The 21,656-nt window shown below is 42.5% G+C and overlaps 1 long non-coding RNA gene across 1 annotated transcript in view; it reads left to right on the top strand.

Annotated features, from left to right (window-relative positions):
• The first annotated feature begins 5,293 nt into the window (after nucleotides 1-5,293).
• LOC143975993 (uncharacterized) overlaps nucleotides 5,294-21,656 on the top strand; it is a 40,033-nt gene continuing 23,670 nt past the window's right edge. Inside the window, exon 1 of the long non-coding RNA XR_013272436.1 lies at nucleotides 5,294-5,533. This is a non-coding gene — a long non-coding RNA (uncharacterized LOC143975993). The remainder of the gene's footprint in view (nucleotides 5,534-21,656) is intronic.

Here is a 21,656-nt window from a genome sequence, read left to right as displayed (position 1 = left end):
TTCATCAGTCCTGTAATGGCAGTAAGAATGGGCACATCCCTTAGCCCACTTTTATAAATGGGAAATTTAGTACTCCTAAACTAGCCTTCCAAGATGGACCTTGGTCTTAGGTGCTGTCAAAGTTGACATTTACATTAATATCTAGCCCCTTAACCTGAGTGATGGCTTCTCACTTGAGTGAACTAATTGGAAATCATTCAGTGGAAGCTAATGCTAACTTTGAGTAGCTTAAATGACCTGAGTGATAGTATACAGAGTTCCAGTCCAAAACTCCATTACAACCAAATAGAATTCATGGTGATGTCCTGTCCTGGGAGAGGGACTGCCTGTCATAGGAAATAATGAGGCTTGCCATCCATGTAGTGACAGTAGTACAGTGTTTTTTAACAGCAGTGTTTTAGTGATTTGCTCAGTTTTTTTGTCATCTGTATATATAGATGGACTGACTACTCAGTGATGTAGAACAACATGATCAGTTATTAAAATGGGCAAGGGATAAAATTGCATTGTGATACATATAGCTTATCACGGCTTACTGATAGTACACAGTTATACAGTATAACAATGTATTACAGAGCAAATGCTGATGTTATTGAGTGAGCATAGAATCACCATTACATTTTAATCATAGACATATCTACAGAAGGGAATTTAAGTTGTATTCTTTTAGCACAGCAGTAGTAACATCATCATTCTGTAATGTGTGTTACAAACCATTGTTAGATTACAGCCCTCAGGCAACCTCAACTATCAAACCGCTTGGAAGCACATAAGAAGGAAGGGATATTTGGTGAATTTTTTATGTTTTGCCTTTTTTTTTTTTTAAATACAATAAGAACAAGAAGAATGCACAATCAGCCTTTGTTACCAATCAGGAATCAGGAGAAATGGCGTATTAATTAAAACAGCCGATTATAGTTCTGCTCTGAGAGTAAATGTATGCTATTAAACACACACAATCATAAGATAAACAAATATCTAAAACAAATGCTTTAGCCATTTGTGCGATTTGGTGATATGTTATAAAAGTGCACTGATGTTATTTGGGTTTTCTATAATTTCTTTACATGTTTGAAGAAACCATATAAAGGCTTTGTATTGCACAGCTTATCTGACAGTACCTTCATTCATCACAATTATAGAAGTTTTTTTTTGTCCAGCTGCTCTGATGCTTGGAAAAAACAATTGATGACTAGGGGTTAAAATTGGGCTCTCAAGCCAGTAAGTGAAGGAAGAAAAGCAAAGAGGTTTTACCTTTTTCTCTAAAATGGAAAACACTCTTTAAGATGTATTTGTAGACATATATAACAGTACAGTTTAATCCAATTGTGGTGTAAAGTAGTTGTAAACCTCTAGCATGAAAAATGAACAAAGCACTTCCTTTTATAGTGTGTAATCGCCTCTATTTCTTTCTGATCACTAATAACTCTGCTATCTGCATGAGTCATTGATAATACTCTATGCCGACACCACCCAGGGAGATTATCCCCCCCCCCCCAACACACAGCAGGTGACTCATAGCCTCAGCTTTGTATGTTTTATTATGTCAATCTGTAGCAGGAGTTGTGTCTGTTCCCTCCAATCAGCTCTCAGATTACACGCAACTCTGTGCTTTAGCTCTGTAGTATGTGTGACATCAGATCTTTCTGCTGCTAAGAAAAATCATTTGATCTGAGTGCTCTGAACTGATGTGGAGAAAGGGAGGGCTGCAGATAAACAGGTACAACTTATGCAAGATGATTAGTTTAATCTCTGTGTATCACCTAAAGGCTATTCACCAGTGGCGTAACTAGAACCTTCAGGGCCCCGATGCAAGAAACCATGGAGGGTCCCCCCCCCTCCCCCGACCTCCGGACAGGGCTCTTTTCTCTGAGCCCGATGGTGGAACACCAGGGCCCAGTCCCAAGTGGGTGGCTGCATATAAAGGAACTGATTTCTCCATTTCCCCCCGCTTCTCCTCCTCTCCCACCCATAGGCATTCAGCGGCTGCAGGAGGAAAATTCACATATGCACACACATATAAACCAGTGGCAGCCGGTGCTCAAAATTTTTAGGGGGGAGCAAGCAAACTGAAAAATTCAGAAAAAAACATAAATTACAGCCACTGTGCCCATCAATTGCAGCCACTGTACCATCAAACACCACCACTGTGCCATCAAATGTCACCACTGTGCCCATCAAACTCTGCCGCTGTGCCATCAAACTCTGCCGCTGTGCCATCAAATGCCACCAGTGTGCCCATCAAATGCTGCCAGTGTACCCATCAAATGCTGCCACTGTGCCCATCAAGCTCTGCCACTGTGCCCATCAAGCTCTGCCACTGTGGCCATTAAATGGCGCACTGTGCACATCAAATGCTGTTGGTGTGTCCATCAAATGCTGCCACTGTGAATCCCCACCGCCCGTTCGCTGTCTGCCTGCCACTTACCCTGTCTTGGTGGGGCAGTGGGTAACGGCCATGAGCGGGGTCCTCCATGCATCTCCTGCCATCCTCATCTCCCGTCCTCTCCTCCTGATAGGCGTCCAATAGCTGCGCCTATCATTTCAGCCAATCGGGTGACGGGTAACAGACCCGCACACCTGATTGGCGGAGATGCCGTTCAGTGTTAGGAAAGTGAATATTAATTCACTTTTCTAACACACCTGGGTGGACTGTGAGCGTCAAGCATGGTGCTCGCAGTTCACCTATTTTGAAGCCTATTAGAGCCTATGGCTCTAATCAGGTGCTGCAAAAACACCCCCCGCTGCTGTAATTCAGGCGTCCGGCACCCCAAAAGGGACCAGACACCTAAATATGGGGATGGCAGTGGTGGCCATGGATAGATTCATGCTATGCTATGCATGAATCTATCCATTGGTCATAGAGGGGGTGGCTGAAGAGAGGGGGCGGCACCTGTGCACCCTTTTGGATGCACCGCCACTGATAAACACATGCACAAACATACATATGCATACATTCACACTCATATACATGTACACACACATGCATACATACACATACATATATGAACACACACACACATACAAGCATGCTCTCTCTCACACACACACACACACACACACACACACACACACACACACACACACACACACACACACACACACATACAAGCATGCTCACACACACACACATAACATACAAGCATGCTCACACACACATACAAGCATACACACACACACACACATACATGTATGCTCACACACACACACATACAAGCATGCTCACACACACACAAATAAAAGCATGCTCACACACACACACACACACACACATACATGCATGCTCACACACACACACACACAAGCATGCACACACACATACATGCATGCTCACACACACACACACATACAAGCATGCTCACACACACACACACACATACAAGCATGCTCACACACACATACAAGCATGCTCACACACACACACACATACAAGCATGCTCACACACACACACACACACACACACACATACAAGCGTGCTCACACACACATGCATGCTCACACACACACACACACACACACATACAAGCATGCTCACACGCACACACACATACAAGCATGCTCACACACATACATACAAGCATGCTCACACACATACATATAAAGACAAATAAAGTAGATAGTCTTATAAAAAAAAAAGGCAGACATTTACCTTGGCTTTTCCTGCCGGGTACTGCACTCTAGGGGGAAACAAAGAGCACACACTGTGCTTTTACTTAGGCTAATGTGAGGAGCTTCCTGCACAGTGCCGATTTCAGTTCGGCTGATGATCGGGAAGCTAATCTCAGCTTCCCCTTCTATTGAAGAGTACAGGGGGCCCTCAAGGGCCCCCTGCAGCAAGGGGCCCAGTCACCATGGCGATCTTGGTGACCCCTAAAATTCCGCCACTGCTATTCACTTTCCTGGGTATATATAGCGGTTTAAAACCACTTTAAGGCAAATGCTATTTATTGTATTCTTGGCATTAATACCTAAATGTGTACAGATTTTAGTGTCCTGTTATTCCCAGTACAGTTGACTTCAAATTGGGAGAGGGGGTTAGCACTCTGAGCCAAAACAAGCTCTATATTTTTCCACAGTGATGTAAATTAACAGGAACAACTAGTAAAGTGATAACTTCATTATTGGGCTGCTTCTATTTACAGTATTGTACAGGTACAGAAGGAGTTATATCGTTTATTAAGGTTGAATAAAGACACCATTCCAACCTGAGTGAGTATCTACAATTGTCCCTATCCCTGTACATTGCACACTCACATTGGTCCCTACCCTCAAGGAGCCCACAATCCAAGGTCCTCATTCATATACTAGGGCCAATTTTGGACAGAAGCCAATTAATCTACCTGCATGTCTTTGGAGTGTGGACCAGCATACCCAGAGGAAACCCATGCAGGCACAGGGAGAACATGCAAACTCCAGATCTGTATTACCTAATTACAGTAGAGAAAATTGAGGTCAATGACCTGGATATGTTGTTTGACAGGGGTACTAAATTGAAAAAATCTGGCAGCTGGCCGCTGCAGTCGTCTGCAGTTAGTTGGGGATCATTGTGACTTTGCCACATTGGTCCCAATACCTTGGTGCGGGTGTTTGCATCCAGCGTTTCTGAGGATTGGTCCTGGGCACATGCGCTGGATGGCGGCGCGTGTGCAGTAGGTTCGCAGGCGGGCAGAGTGATTTTTCATGCCGGGCACGACACATACTCTCCGGTTGGGATGCATTTAAGGCTGGGGGTTTGAGTAGCTCAGGGATGTGCTCTGTGGAGGAACAGGTGATCCTGCCACAATTGTTGTAAGCGGTGTTGTAAAGAGCAGTGACGATTGGCATTGGTGCAAATTCCCTTGTGGGGTTTTGGATCGTAATTGGATAGTAATTTTGGAAGAGATTGTAATGATTGTAAAGAATGGTTGGGTTTGTTATCACTCTCAAAGGATGAACCACACTGTGATGTGTAATGTGCTCCTTATGGAATTGTGAGGTGTTGTCTCTCTATGTGCGCAAGTGGCCTCGCATCCTATAATTGGCAGTCTCTTTGTGCATGCAGATCAAGGTATATGAGCTTTTAGGCAGATTTGGTGCGCCCTAAAAATTGCTTATACTATCAGATGGACCCATTTTTAGATTATGCTGTAGGACAGTGATGGCGAACCTTGGCACCCCAGATGTTTTGGAACTACATTTCCCATGATGCTCATGCACTCTGCAGTGTAGTGGAGCCTCATGGGAAATGTAGTTCCAAAACATCTGGGGTGCCAAGGTTCGCCATCACTGCTGTAGGATTATTGGCCGCTCTATTCTGGACCCATTAACTCCCAACCATGGCATAAGTGGACCTAATGATTTCATAGCAATGTATTGTAAGTAACTATCCGTGTGATACTGTCATATACAATCTAAAATCTATACCTTATCTTGTCCCTTGCCTTTCCTCCAACAGAAGAATGTACACCCACACAGGGATTGATGTGGTGGTCTTTCACAAGCTTCCTCTCTGACCACGAGAGTGAGCGTATAAATATCTGTGTTGCAATACCAGTAAGTATTAAACCATTTGAGATATATGAGTTTTGTGTATGTATGTAATTGTGTACTTATAAAATGTATTTCCTTTTTAAGTAGATGCACTATAGGGTCCTGAAGAAGTGACTAGGTCTCAAAACATGTAGAGCTATCTATGATGGAAAGTGGAATCCCAGCACCTGGAGGAATCTGATGGTATACATAGGGGATCACACCATGCAGGCAGGGTGCTTTTGGGCAATCAAAGCTCAGGGGGAATAAGTCCACGCCCCACACTGTATAAGGCTGCTTACATAGCCGCCGTGTATAGTGTGTGGACAAGATAGATTAAGCTAGGCCAGGCAGGTTAGTTAGTGGCAGTGTAATATATATATATATATATATATATATATATATATATATATATATATATATATATATATATATATATATATATATATATATATATATTTAGTGTAGACTAGATATTCAGTATAGACTCTATATTCAGATATTCAGTCAATGCAGGCAGTGTTGTTTATATTGCACAGTGCATTGAAGTGGTTAAGGGGTATCCTGCACCAAAATAAAACAAAAATGCATGAGGTCCCCTCAAAATCCATACCAGGCCCTCAGGTCTCATGTGGATTCTAAGGAGAACCTTGCACTAATTTAAAAAAAAATGGCTTGGAGGTCCCCCCAAAATCCATACCAGGCCCCCAGAACCCGCCCCCCATATAAATTGTACCCCTTACCCATTTACCCATTTAAGGGGTACATTGTACCCCTTACCCATTCACCCAAAAAAAGTGTGACAGCAGACAGTTTTTGACAATTCCTTTAAAAAAAAAAGTGTTCTGCAATGTAAATCCATCTTCAATCATGGTGCCGATGATCCAGAGAAAAAGAAAAACCTGAAAATCTCCAGTCCTGCCGACTGCAGTCTTTTCACGGTGACAGCTGTTATATAGGAAAGGGCTGGGATACTCGGTGATCACCGGGTGACCCTGCACCCCTTCTGACGTCATGTGATGTTAGAGGGGCGGGGGTCACCAATTTACATTACTGGGTGGCCCTGCCCTTGCTTACATAACAGCTGTCAAAGTGAAACGCTGTCAAAGCCTCCCATGGTAGCAGAGTTTTTCATTTTTTCTTTCTTGGGACAGTCGGATGCTGTGATTGACAATGGATTTACATCACAGGACACTTTTTTTTTTTTAAATAAAGGTTTTGTCAAAAACTGTCTGCTGTTGTTTTTACTTTTTTGACACTTTTTTGGTGAATGGGTAAGGGGTACAATGTACCCCATACTTATTCACATAGGGGGGGGGGGATCTGGGGGCTAACCACTACACCATTGTGCCACCCTAAGGAGATTAATGATCTGTATTACTTAATTACAGTAGAAAAAAAGTGAGGCCAATGACCTGGATATGTTGTCTGACAGGGGTGCCAAATTTAGAAAAAAAGGCCATTACAAAAAAAATCCTTAGATGGTAAAACAATTACTATGTATTTAATTGCGTCTGTCTGGAGTTCAGATTTAAAGCTTCCTTTAATAATGAGTTAAGTTACATTGTTATAGTTTAGGCTGCATAAATACTTAAAATACTAATAAAATAAAAACCTCAAGTCAATTTTTAAGGAGAAAATATTGACTATAACACTTCTCTCTCCATGTTCTGCAAAAATACAGTTTAGTAATTAAAATGAGTTAATGTGCCAAATGTCCAAGTAACATATAATAAAGTAACTTGCATTCTGTGCTAATTGGTAATTTCCATTTAAGAATGATTCGTAATTAGTGTGCAACTATACTGTACAGAACTCACATCCAGAATCCTCTGAGAATACTTTATTTATTTAAGGGGAATCTATAATGGAAGTCAAAGGTATAGACATTACTAAATAAAACCTTTCAGAACTACAGAACATTTAGTAAATACTTTAGCTCCATATAAAAGGTGGAAATAGTCTTGGTGTTATCGCAACTTCTTTCTAAACTCTCTAAAGTCAATATTTTAAAAAATGTTAATAGAAAAAAAAATATTCTGGAAATGAAAAGGATTGTTTATATTGTGGCACTCTGCCATATATGATTTAAACAAGGAACATAAATAGGTTTAACCCTATGCCAGTTATTTCTAAATTCAATTACATGGATTCCATTTTACCTCTGTAATGAAGGTCAGGGATGGTGTTTTTCATTGCTGTCTTTACCGGAATTGAATTGGTCCATTTAAATGGTTTTATATCTCGTTGAACTCTAAGTGACCTGTCCGTTAAAGGGGAATTCTACCCAATACTATGTTATTTTCAAATAAAAGGAAAGTGCAAGAACTACATCTTTTGCAGTATTTAACCACTTTAATACGGGGCACTTATACACCTTCCTGCCCAGACCAATTTTCAGCTTTCTGCGCTGTCGCACTTTGAATGACATTTGCGTGGTCATGCTACCCTGTACCCAAACAAAAGTTTTATCATTTTGTTCCCACAAATAGAGATTTCTTTTGGTGGTATTTAATCACCTCTGAAATTTTTATTTTCTGCTAAACAAATAAAAAAAGCCTGAAAAGTTTGAAAAAAAATGTTTTTTTTGTTTCTGTTACAAAACTTTGTAAATAAGTAAGTTGTCTCCTTCACTGATGGGGCTACACTGATGGGCACTGATAAGGTGACACTGATGGGCACTGATGAGGTGGCACCAATGAGGTGGCACTGATGAGGTGGCACTGATGGGCAATGATGATGGGCATTAATATGCGGCACTGATGGACACTGATAGGTGGCACTGATATGCAGCACTGATGGTTACACATAGGTGGCACTGATGGGCACTGAAAGGTGGCATGGGTGGGCATGGATGGGCACTGATAGGTGGCACTGATGTACAGTAATCAATGGTATGGATGGATGCCAATCAGTGCCAAACAATAATGCCTGCCAATCAGTGATGCCCATTATGGGCACTGATTGGCATCCCTGGTGGTCTAGGGTGGCATACCTGGTGGTGGCATCCCTGGTGGTCCAGTGTGGGCATCCTCAGGGGGCTGCGCTGATAATCATTCAGCACAGAGCCACCCTATGTGAGTAGCAGCCGATCGGCTCTCCTCTACTCGCAAATGACAGTGAGGAAAAGTGATTAACGGCTCTTCCTGTTTATACTGTGATCAGCCCTGATTGGACACGGCTGATCACGGCTGATCACTTGGTAAAAAGTCTCCATCAGAGACTCTTTACCACCGATCGCCACGATGTGCGCCCCCCACGGGCCCACGGCGACTGATATCCTGCTGGACATCATATGACGTCCGGTCAGGATATTGAAACCACATTGCCACTGTAATTTTGCTATATGCTACAATGTAAACATATCAACCAAAACAAATCACTCTCTTCTTACATATGAAGTGCTATGGTGCATATATATATCAATCCTCAATTAATCGAGTGCATCCATAATTGATCAAATCTTATTATGATGATACGTACTTAGGGGCATACAAGAAGCAAGCATCTATGAGGTGACAGCTGGAAGCGGTGAGCTTACACATGGACCATGCTCGGACTGTCACAGAGTGGAGCCAACTGGAAATAACATAATGTGTCTAGCGAACCCCCTGGGAAGCCACTAGAAAACTGGGATTCCCCACCCTGCACAGCCAGGCACACTGGATTTTCACAGGCACTCTTGAGACAGAGAACCTTTTCTTTTTTTTTCTTTTTTTTTATTGAGGGTAATAACAGTCTCTATATACAACTCCTCTTCTTCCTCCAGCACACACTTGCTTGCAGAACCCAGCTGGATCACTGTGAATATCTGACAGTCACTCAGTCAGATAAAAGGCAATAGTCCATTACAGGCAGGAACCCAAGGCCCCTTATTGTGTAGCAAGCGTTACAGTGTCCAACTTGTATCACTCCTGTGGCTACTGATCCCAGCACCACCTCTCCAGACACTGCCTACCGCCTGGCTGCAGCTGCCTCTTCCACTAGTCCTCCATTCTAACTTCTACCCACAGTCCTCCAGACTGACACTCAAACGGCTGACTCTCAGGAGATCTTCCAGACATGCTGACCTGTTCTTGCTATCCTCTCTCCTTGCTCACATGCCTCCAGGAAGGGCTTCCTCCGTGTGAGCCCGAGGTCACTCCCCTAGACAAGGGGGCACCCACAAGGGCCACGGACAGCCTCCTCAGCACTCCATCTCCATCTTCCACCTGACTCTCCCTGCTAGCATGAATCATGCCTATTTATGAGGTGGACTGCCCCCTGCCAGCCCCTTGCTGGGGCATGGCTGAGATCCTTATAAATATTCCATGAAGCTCTTCCTAGCCTCCACCCACTATGTCTAGAATATTCTCCAATGTCTCAGAAAACAAGGGGAGGCACCAGAAGATGAGTCATCCAGCCCTGAGTCACTGAACCCTGACCCAGATTCACAGCTCAGGCTTAGCTCTGAGCTAACCTTATATTTTTCTACACTAACAGCTACATCCTAGCACACTAGAGGATGCTGCATGTGTGTAAACCCAGGTGCAGGGTGAAATGCAAAACGAAATGTAAGCGCATTAATTAATGTTCCTGATGACATTGCATATAATGAAACTATTGTAGGGACGATGCACACACGCTGCTGCACAGAAGCTTTTTGAATTAAAGGCTGTTTGAAGGATAGCACTGGCTATAGTGGAGAGATTTACAGCCAGCAGCAACTTTGTTTTATATGTAAGTGCACTGACTTTGAAATAAAATGGTTGAGACCATACTACACCATGAGGAGTCTCCCTGTTTTTTACCCATTTTAATTCTGAGGAGTCATCCATCCATCCCATTGGAGACGGTGAGCTGGATCATCTTGTCACCATAAGGGGAACACAGTGAGGCTGGCGGGGGAACATTTCCGGATTTCCATTTGGATGATCTTCCTTAGTAAGGAAGGTCGCTGGTGATCTGGTAAACCCCCATCTGATTTATGGTGAAGGTGTCACAACGGTGAATGTCACCAAGCACTGTGCCATCAGGATCGATCTATCCAGTGTGGGTCACTGGCATGCATGAGCACTTTACTGATCAATTTATGAACTTTTCACTTTATGAATATGTTATATTTTGCACTTTTGCATAAAGGCATTTTTGGGTTGAATAATATTTTGATTGGGTTTTCTGTTCACTTCAAAGGTTTTGCACTGTCATATATGGTGTTTTACACATGGTAATTTTATTTAGTGCTGCACCTTTAAGACATACATATTTGATTAACCTGGTATTTAAGTTTTAGTGCACAGCTGCTGCATTTACTTTTTACAACACACTAACACAGATTTTTTTCTATAAAGAGAAGGGATAATCAAGTTCAAGGAACCCAGGGATAGTTGTGTGCTGTGAAGGACAGATTGCTGGGGCTTTGCGGGTTGAGCCCCGAGGAGTTCTGTGTACAGGGACATGGGTTGTGAACTCATAGGAAGAAGAAAGAAGGGTACTTAGGCTAAGGATCCAAATGGATATGAGTCACAGTTGCAGGTTTGAGAGGGGAGCTTTAGAGTAAGGTGGGACTTCCTGTCTGGCTTTCAGGGAAAAGACAGCTGACACAAACTTGTCAGCCACCAAGAGTACCTGCTCAGGACACTTTGGGTGAATTGCAGATACTCTCACTTTGATTGAGCACTCCAATGAGAATGTACAGGCACCATTGGAGGCAGATTATATTTATTCTCCCACTGGCCAGGGGTGTAGGTAGGGAGTAAGCACCTTGCTATTGGTTTTCTTCCTGGTGTGGTCTGGCTAGGCCCACCACAGGCAATTTGGTATCCTTTAACATGATAATCATATCATGATCAGTACTGTATTTTTATTTCCATGCTTCTCCCAGCCCTAACAAAACTCTTTGCATTGTTGCTAGTGTGTTGGTGAGCATTAAGTTCAGTTCCGAGCCACCACTGGGAGAAGCAGGAAGACCCAGCATATCAGCAGCTCCATAAGAGGTCAGTGCTACACTTCCAAAAGAGGGATTATACCTTTTATCTGACAGTGCTAAGTCATACTCTTCAAAATACCACATATACAGAATTGTGTGTAGGTGTATATATATTTCGTAATAATAGCACTCAAGAAAGATGATTAAATAACAGAGAATTTATTGGCGATATTTACAACAGAGTAAACATATGCTGTTGTTTTTTACTGTCACGGTTAAATAATAGCATAGTCCATCTATGTATTATTTCAAACCGACCATCTCACCAGTTATATTGCAAATTAATTAATTGTCACAAGACCGATACCTACATTTTAAGTTATGTTATGTTATGAATTATAGATCATTAGTTATCACTGTTTTTTATTGTGACCTAAAGCAAATTATTTATAGGTTCCTTAACAAGCTTTTAAATTTGATTAGGTCATTGATCGGCTCGCACAGTTTATATTTATTCCTGTAAAAAAATCTGAAGTTAGCCATTGAATTCTTCAGACAGTATAATTAGCTGTTTGACTATCACTTTGTGGCTGATTGTATCTTTTATACTGTGATACTAATGAGTATTAGTATTGTCGTTGGTATGGTAACAAAATCACACATTTACTAACAGTATGCAAAATCCAAGTCATTTGATGTAAATAATTATATAACATAGTATTATAAAAATCTGTAAAAATTACAGTAAAATCTTTGCTGGGGTAATAAATGTTAATAAAAGCTATAGAAAAAGAAATGCTTTAGTTAGTTGAATTCCAATCAGTGTACCATATTCTGTGAACAAAGCTCTGCAGAAAATTAAATCAAAGCCATTCTGTCTCATTACAAAAATGAACCAATAATCATGAATTGAAGTCACAGCACAACTCCAAACATATACTGTAGGTCAGTAGAGATGAGCCTATGCAAATTTAATATTTAGGCTTGCCTAAAGATCAATTAAAGGCAAAAAGTGAAAATAATCACTGAGCTATGGCTTTCTTTCTAGAAAATATGGCAGAAAGCTCAGTCAAGTTACTTTGTTTACTACGTTCTGTGCAATGCACCTTACAAATCCAAAGAGCAGCTCACACATTCTTGGGAAGTATGAAGCTGGTCAAGTGTAATGTCCTGTACACACGACCAGTTTTCCCATCAGAATAAACTCTGAAGGTTTTTCCGACGGAGTTCCACTGAAACTGTCTTGCGTACACATGATCATACCAAAGTCTGACCGCTAAGAACACAGTGACGTACAACACGTACGACAGGACTAGAAAAGGGAAGTGCAATAGCCATTAGCCAATAGCTTCTGTCTTGTACTTGCTTTAGAGCATGCGTCATTTTTGTTCTTTCGGAACAGCATACAGACGAGCGGTTTTCCCAATAGGAATTGGTTCCGTCGGAAATGTTTAAAACATGTTCTATTTCTAGGTCCTTCAGAATTTTCGGAAAAAAAAAAGTTAGTTGAGGCACACACACGATCAGAATATACGATGAAAAGCTTCTGTCTGACTTTTTCTGTCGGACATTTCGCTCGTGTGTACGAGGCATAACTTTTCCCTTTCTGTTTCCTATTCTGCCGCTTGTATAAAACTTCCAAGGTAAGTTTGAGTCTGATATGTAGCTGTGAGAAATACTTTAATGTTGTAATTTCTATACAAGGCTTTTTGTACATTAGAGCCCACAGTAATGAGCTCTCCTACATCACAGTCAGTGGCTCTCATATTACCCAATTACAGATGTTCTATGTCAGTTTTCATAAGAGTGTATTTTTAAAGTATATATGAGCAAAACTTGACAACCAGGAAAGCAGATAAGGGGACTCTAATAGCATAGAAAACACCATTAGTATAGTTATTGGCTATTGCAGCTGATCTTTTCTTATTACTGACTTGCAATTAGGGATGAGGTTCCAGTATGCCACTGCTATGGGTTTGTGATGGATGCAGTGTGTTTGAAATTCCTGGCCCAGGCAAAACAATGTGGAAATTCACAAGATGAATTATTTGTAACCAGCGGGGTTAGTATAGAAAATAATAGGAAAGAAACATCCTGTGTTAAGTAGTTGTAGAGGAGAAAACTCCATGGTAAAATATGGTAAAATATCTCAGGGAGAAATATAAGCACTTAGGAACCACAGAAATGTTTCTCCAACGGGGAAAATTTGTAGTAGTGGAGAAATAAAGTTCTGGTCATCCAGTAGAAGTGGAAAAGATTATCTGAGTATCCGTACCATTAACAAGATGGAATAACTGCCATTATACTAATCATACAGACCAAGGTGGGGCACAGGTGGGATGTGTTTAGCATGAAGCCAGTCCATAACATGTTCAGGGGCAGTGAAAAAATATTCTTTCCTGGACTAATGTACCCTCTTTTTCCTACTCCCTTTTCTTCTGCTAGCTCTCCCATAGCCTCGCAAAGTGGCAGTGAGGAATCAGTGGAATTTTTTGATCGTTGGAGAAAAGACGCTTGAGAGGGGACATGCTAGCGATTTACAAATACCTCAATGGTGATCCCAGCATAGGAAAAAAGCTATTCAATCGCAGGAGGTGTAAGAGGACATGGGGCAACACAATGAGATTGGAGGAGAAGCGGTTTAACCTTAAGAAGCTCAGGGGTTTTTCACTGTCAGGGTGGTAAGAATGTGGAACTCTCTTCCATATGTGGTGGTGTCAGTGGGGAGTATTGATATTTTGAAAAAACCCAATATACAGGGATATGGGAAATAATTATCGACACTGACTTTTGTCTTTATTAAACCTTATCTACTATGTAACTATGTAACATGATTGCTGACTTGCCAAAGGAAGATGATCTTGGTTTTGCACAGGCCTTTCTCTTCAGATATTGAGGATGATGACAATAGCTGTATGATCATGGGGACATAAGGCAGCAAGAGGCAGTGATGTTCCAGTAGATGAAGCTTATTGCAAAGTGGGCGCCAGCAATAAGGAGGGGGTGGATAATGAGGTGGCAGACTGTCCTTGGGTGTCACTGATTAGACCCTTTGTGCCTGCACTATAGCTGAAAGACAGCTACAGCACAGGCCTAAATTGCCGGGAGGGCTTCCATGTACGTTCTCCTGTGCATGATCTGCCTGCACGCCCACTGCCGGGTGCGTGCGGTGCGGTCTGTGATCAGTGAGTCCACGAGACTTGACTGATTATAGATTGGAGAAAGGGGACCATCCCGACCCCTTACCAGCTGATTACGTGATGTAAACAGAGCCGGTAATCAGCATTTTTTTTTCTCATGCTGGCAGCGTGAGAAGAAAAGAAAAGGCCAATCAGTGACATCTGTCAGAGGGATATGAGTCCCAAACACAGAGAGCCACTGCCACCTCATCTGTGCCCACCACTGTCTCCTATCTGTAAAAAATCAGTTCTACCTATCAGTGCCCACCAGTGCCACCTACTAGTGCCCACTAATGCCACCTATCAATGCACACCAGTGCTACCTATCAGTGCTGATCAGTGCTGCCAATCAGTGCCCATCATTGCCTTATCATCAGTGCTGCCTATCAGCGTCACCTACCAATACCATTCAGTGCAACCCATCAGTGCCACCTATCAATGCCCATCAGGGTCATCTATCAGTGCTACATATCAGTGCCACCTATTAGTGCCATTCAGTGCTGCCCATAAGTGTAAAGTCCAATAGTGCAGCGCTACACAAAGGTTTTAAATGTGATTGTTCATAAAAAACAAATGTGAAAAAAGAAAATGATTGTCCATGAAAAACAAGTGTGAATAAAAAACTTTAAACGTGACTGTCCATAGGCAGGTGCCAAAAATCTTCCACCAAAATTCAAAGGGCATAAATGAAACTGTGTGAGCTGCTCTTTTTGCTTCTTTAGCAAAGAATAAAAACCCTAGTTGTGATTAAATACCACCAAAAGAAGGCTCCATTTATGTGAAAAAAATGATAAAAATTTGATATGCGTACAGTGTTGCATGACCCCGCAATTGTCATTCAAAGCGCAACAGCGCTGAAAGCTGAAAATTGGCCTGGGCAGGAGGGGGGTTTAAGTGCCCAGTAGGCAAGTGGTTAAAGAGGAGGAAAGTTCTGAGTGGAGAGGCAAAAGTATATTGTAGAATAAATTTGTCCAGGAGCAGCTTGTAGAGAACACAGTCACATGCAGCAATTGCATGTGGTTCCTAAACCAAAAGATTAAAATGATGTCAAATTATGATTCTAAGCAATGCAATCGTGTATAGAATATGTTGTGGGGGGCGTGGCTTGAGGTCCGAGGAAGATGGACGCTAGTTGCTGAGCTCTCACTCCCAGAGGTCCTGCTTTTATACAATCGGATACCTCTCATACGAATAAAATGGGGAGCACACCGCAGAACCCATTGGGGATGTCCTCCCGCTCTTCTAGGAGCCAGGACACCCACAGCAATCAGCAGATTCCGGAGATTTTCCGAGCGCGGCCTAGAAGACAGGAGACAGACAACCAGGCCGCTCCACACGAGGCATCCCCTCATGGAAGAGGATCTAACAGATCCAGGAGCAGAAGCCCACAAGCTGCATCGCTCGATCCATTACCGACACAGGCGCTTAGTCTAGCGGATTTGAAGGCAATGACAGCGGACATCAAAGGGGCACTATCGGCGGCAGTATCTGAGCTGCGAGCAGATTTTCAGACCATGGTCCTGAGAGTAGAGGAAGTAGAAGAGACGCAAGCCCGCCATGATGTCACCCTTTGCAGAGTTCAACAAGTGTCCGAATCCCATGCAATTCACCTCCGCGATATGAATCGCCACTTAGAAGATCTTGATAACCGCGGACGGAGACATAATATACGAGTGAGAGGTTTGCCTGAGTCCATCGAACCGTCCCAACTACCCCGCTCTGTTACGGCCATATTCAACGGCCTACTAGAAAGACCCCCAGATGCACCCATTACTCTTGAGAGAATCCACAGGGCCCTGAGACCCAGAGGCAGAGAGACCGATCCCCCCAGGGATGTTATCTGCTGCCTCGCTGACTTTCTTTTAAAAGAAGAGATTATGAGAAAGGCCAGAAATGGAGAAAGAATACATCACCAAGGTTCTGAAATAAAGATCTTCCAGGATCTATCAGCCATCACTCTACAAAGAAGAAGAGAGCTGAGACCTGTACTGGATGTGCTACGGGCCCGTGCCATCCCATACAGATGAAAGTTTCCTCTATGTCTATCTGTCACGTACAACGGCCATACCGTCAATCTCAGGGTACCAGAAGACTTAGAACATTTTTGCAGTACGCTTAACCTACCACCTGTGGAAGTACCTGACTGGTACAGCGATTTTTGTCTGCCTACATTACAGAGAGCAGATTCCATGGACGGAATATCTGAGGCTGGGAATTACAATGTCAACAGACGCAGGAGGGCTCACCCCCCTCCACCCTCTCCGAACGCCCGAGGCAACTATAGAAACCACAGCCCCACTGCCTCGCCTGATCACAGGAAACCACGAAGATCTTAACTTTCTCCACTTCTAAGATGCTTGTACGCCTCTACCCAGCTCACTACTTACAGCTTCAGTTCTCCATCGCTACACTGTTCTGGATCGTGGGCAGTTCTGCAACAGACCCCCCTCCTCTTTCCATTCTGGGCTTCGCACTGACTACAGGAACGATCGTCCTATAAGACTTGCTAACCCACTTCTTGGCTGAGACGCAGCGATGCAGACACCACAGGCTCCAGCCATTAACTCTCTGCCACAACGCTGTGACAAAAAGACAGCTCACTGCTATGCTACGACACGCAGCATACCTCCAACTCAGAGATAAACTGTTTTTCCTTTTCATCTTTTTTGTTTATTTTCCAGTTATGCACGGGCTAGTTATCGTTGCCATCTCAAGGGGAGTTCCCTTTCCTCAAGACGACACATCTCATCTTCTTCTTGTAACCCTTGAGGGGAAGACTTCTGATGGAACTCCGTTTGTTGCTTGTACAGCACAATACTGGTATTTGCACTGATCTTATACCGCATTGCCTCTTTGCTTACCTGTTTTACGAGTTTGTTAGCTCATACCTGTTTTCTAAATTGTTAGCTTTTAGAGGCTTGCCTCTCTCAGTTTTACTATCTCTTATAGTCAAGTTTAGTACTATAGACATAGAGGAGGGGGAAGACACTCTATTCCCATCTGCCCATCTCTCTATCTGTGAGTATACACCCTTTATAATAAGCATAATATCTGTCTTCACCACTGCTCCTTATTGGCTCCAAAGATATGATTTATCTACTCTGCTTTGTGTTTACTTAATGGTCCTTTTTCCACTACGTTACAGTCCTAAGAGCTCTCTGTTACTTACCATTGTTATTTAGCAGCACCTATCTCATAGGCCAATAAGGTGGTTACCAATCTGACTAATATCCTGAATATGCAGTAGATGGAACGTTCTGTTATGCATTGGTCTTTAGACCACGATTCTCCTTTTCAATAATGCTCTTTTGACTCCTATGATACTTTGTTAAGATTAATATGTAGATGGGTGACATCTCTTTGATATACTGCTATGCTATTTTCTCAGGTTTTAGGTTTACACATATATAACGATCAATCACTTACCTATCACTAACACTCTAAGGTGACCCCCCACTTAGGTCCAGTTTGCTCCTCTTATACTACCAATTTCGAACATGAACATCTTAATCTCCTCCCCGTGCAACTCAACCACCCCTTATACTTGGTATCCTATAACCCCACATCTCTGACCTCAAGGAAACACGAGATCGCTTCATCTTGTTTCGGCCACCAATCACTCTCCACATCGGAAATCTCTGTGAGATTCTCCTGACCTATACTGGTTTTTATATTAAGTTGGGAATACCTTACGGTACTTCCCGACCCCAGTGAGTTTCCATCCCACACGCTACTGATCGATCTACCTATTGTTATCGTACTTACTCATTCGTATCTCTGACCACTCCTTAACATTGCTCTCCCTTCCCTATACCCTCTCTCTTTCATACCCCCCTTCCGCTTTACTTAGAGCTCCACCACTCGACATACACATCTCTGCAATATTACATTTTTCTCTCCCAACACACACCCCAGAACGTGTACCAAGATGCCAAATTCTAATTCACTAAAGATAGTGTCTTTGAACGCTAAAGGGTTGAACACCCCAGAAAAACGATCTAGTCTCTTAGCACATATGAAGTCTCTGAAAGCTGATGTGGTTTTCGTTCAGGAGACTCACTTTAGCTCTCAAGCTACACCCAAATTAGCCAACTACCACTTTCCCCACAGTTATCATTCAACTACTCCAAACTCCAAGACGAAAGGCGTTTCCATTCTGGTTGCCAAACATACTCCTTTTCAATTAACTGATTCTGCTATAGATGATCAGGGCAGATATGTTTTCATCAAGGGCGTTCTGCATAACAAACCCATCACACTAGCCAACATCTATAGCCCTAACACCTCGCAAGTCCCCTTCTTTAGATCAATCACAGATCACCTAGCGGCCTTTCAATCTGGTATTCTAGTATTAGGGGGCAATTTTAATCTCCCCCTAGACCCTCTTTTAGATACATCAACAGGTACCTCTCATCTTCCATATAGAGCCCTTAAACAGATCAAGCTATCTTTCCAACAACTTCTACTCCACAACACTTGGAGGACCCTACATCCGACCGAGAAAGACTATACATTTTACTCCAATCCACACGACCGGTACTCTAGAATCGACTACTTACTGATGACTCAATCTGACCTTCCATATCTTCAGCATGCTACGATAGAGCCTATGATACTATCAGATCACCATCCCATTTCAATCACTTTGACGATGCCTATATTACAAGACCGTACACATACATGGAAACTGGACCCCACCATACTGACCGATACTGAACTGACATCACAAATTCAGCAAAGTCTTCAGGAATACTTCATAAACAACAATACACCAGACACCTCCTTCATTACACAATGGGCTGCGCATAAAAGTGTGATAAGGGGGAAACTAATATCTATCACGGCCAAACTAAAAAGAGATAGGAAACAACGCTTATCGGGTTTATATGAGAAACTTAAGGTCCTTGAAGCGACTCATAAACGCACATTAGCCTCCCAAACTCTGAATGATCTTCAACTCATTCGTACCTCCATTAGAGAGGAATTAGAAAAGGCTATTCACAAGAAATATATACTTGCCCAACGACAATTCTACGAATTCGGCAATAAGAGCGGCCATCTTCTAGCCCAGGCTCTGAAGGCTAAACAATCTAAAAACACTGTTCACGCCATACATACCCCCACAGGTAAAAAACTCACATCCAACAGAGATATAGCCAAGGAGTTTGAATGTTTCTATTCTAACTTATATAACATTAACCAGTCTGATACATCCCTCTCGACTAACCCTCTTAGAAAACGTAAAATCATTGATTTCTTGGAAAAATTCTGTCCCAAAATCGACAACGCAGACATAGTGTCAGACCTGGATAACCCTATTTCACAGATAGAATGGACGAATGCCCTCAAACAAACTAAGAGTGGCAAAAGCCCTGGCCCAGATGGTCTGCCATCAGTCTACTATAAGACCTTCTCAGAGGTTCTTCAAGAGCCCTTCAGAAGAGCCTTCAATTCCATATCTGACACTATGCCTCTCCATCAGGACATGCTTGAAGCCCACATAGTAGTGATACCGAAAGGCGACAAAGACCCGACCAAGACTGAAAACTATAGGCCTAACTCCCTCCTAAACGCTGATTTGAAAATATTCTCAAAAATTATTGCTAACAGACTTCTCCCACTTATCCCCAAACTAATCTCTTCTGATCAAGTTGGCTTTGTCCCTGGCCGAGAGGCCAGGGACAACACGCTTAAAGCTCTCAACATTCATCACCTGATTACGTCTACTGGGCAGAGGGGTTTTTTCCTTTCACTTGACGCGGAGAAGGCATTCGATAGGGTGGCATAGGATTATATGCAGTGTGTCCTCCAGACCATTGGCTTGGGACCCCAATTACTTAGATTTGTGGACTCATTGTATGTACACCCAAAAGCGAAGATTAGAGTCAATAACACCCTATCGGATGCCTTCTCCATACACAATGGGACCCGACAAGGCTGCCCTCTGTCCCCAATTTTATACATCCTTACTCTAGAACCTTTTCTGAATAGCTTACGAGAAAACACAGACATCAAAGGGGTCCATTCCACACTGAAAGAATATAAAATTGCCGCATATGCAGACGATATTTTAATGTTCCTCACTAACCCTCACATAACGATCCCCTCCCTGCTAAAAGAATTTAACCTATTCAATTCCCTCTCCAACCTTAAAATAAACTTCAAGAAATCCTACGCCCTCAATATATCCTTACCCTCTACGGTAGTAGAACAATGTAAACATAATTTCCCTTTCCAATGGACTGACGAGAACATCACTTACTTGGGTGTCCAAATCACAAAAAACCTGGATAATTTATACGCAAAAAACTATATACCTACACTTAATAAAATTATATCAGACCTAAAAAAGTGGAATAAACCGATCTTCTCATGGTTTGGTAGAGCCTCCATTTTGAAGATGAATATACTGCCACGTATTCTTTATCTTCTACAAGCTATGCCAATCAAACTCCCTTTGGCTTTCTTCAAATCCTACAAACAGACTTGCACCAACTTTCTATGGAATAGGCGAAGACCCAGAATTAGTTTCCTTCAACTTTCCCTTCCTAAAGACAAAGGTGGAATAGGCCTTCCAGACATTAGTAATTATTACAAAGCTACTCACTTAACCAGGATAATAGATTGGAACATTCATTCGCCTTTTAAAGATTGGGTAGCCCTAGAAGCTTCCTTCATGGCCGCTCCCCTGAGATACCTACCATGGATTAAACACTCTAATCGGATGGCCACGGTTAAATCCCATCCACTTGTCGCTCCCACTCTACAATGTTTCCACACTGCTTGCATACAAAATAACGTATCTTCTATTTCAAGTCCCCTAACTCCACTGAAACTGAATCCAAATTTTACACCAGGTATGCACAAGTCCTTTCTCATTAAGCACTGGACACAGGAACCGATATTGGTTAAATCCTTCTACAAAAATGGACGAATGCTCACAGCTGGACAATTGGCTCTAGCTATGCGATCACCACCCATACCCTTATGGACCTACCAACAAATTCAACATTTCCTGAACCATTCTGCACAACACTCAGATTATTCTAGACCACTGACC

Source organism: Lithobates pipiens, unplaced genomic scaffold (assembly GCF_037356315.1).
Source record: "Lithobates pipiens isolate NorthernLeopardFrog02 unplaced genomic scaffold, aLitPip1_a1.2 Scaffold_13, whole genome shotgun sequence".
NCBI classification, from domain to species: domain Eukaryota; kingdom Metazoa; phylum Chordata; class Amphibia; order Anura; family Ranidae; genus Lithobates; species Lithobates pipiens.
Note: the sequence above shows the minus strand (reverse complement) of the source record. Positions and strands in the feature narration are given on the sequence as shown.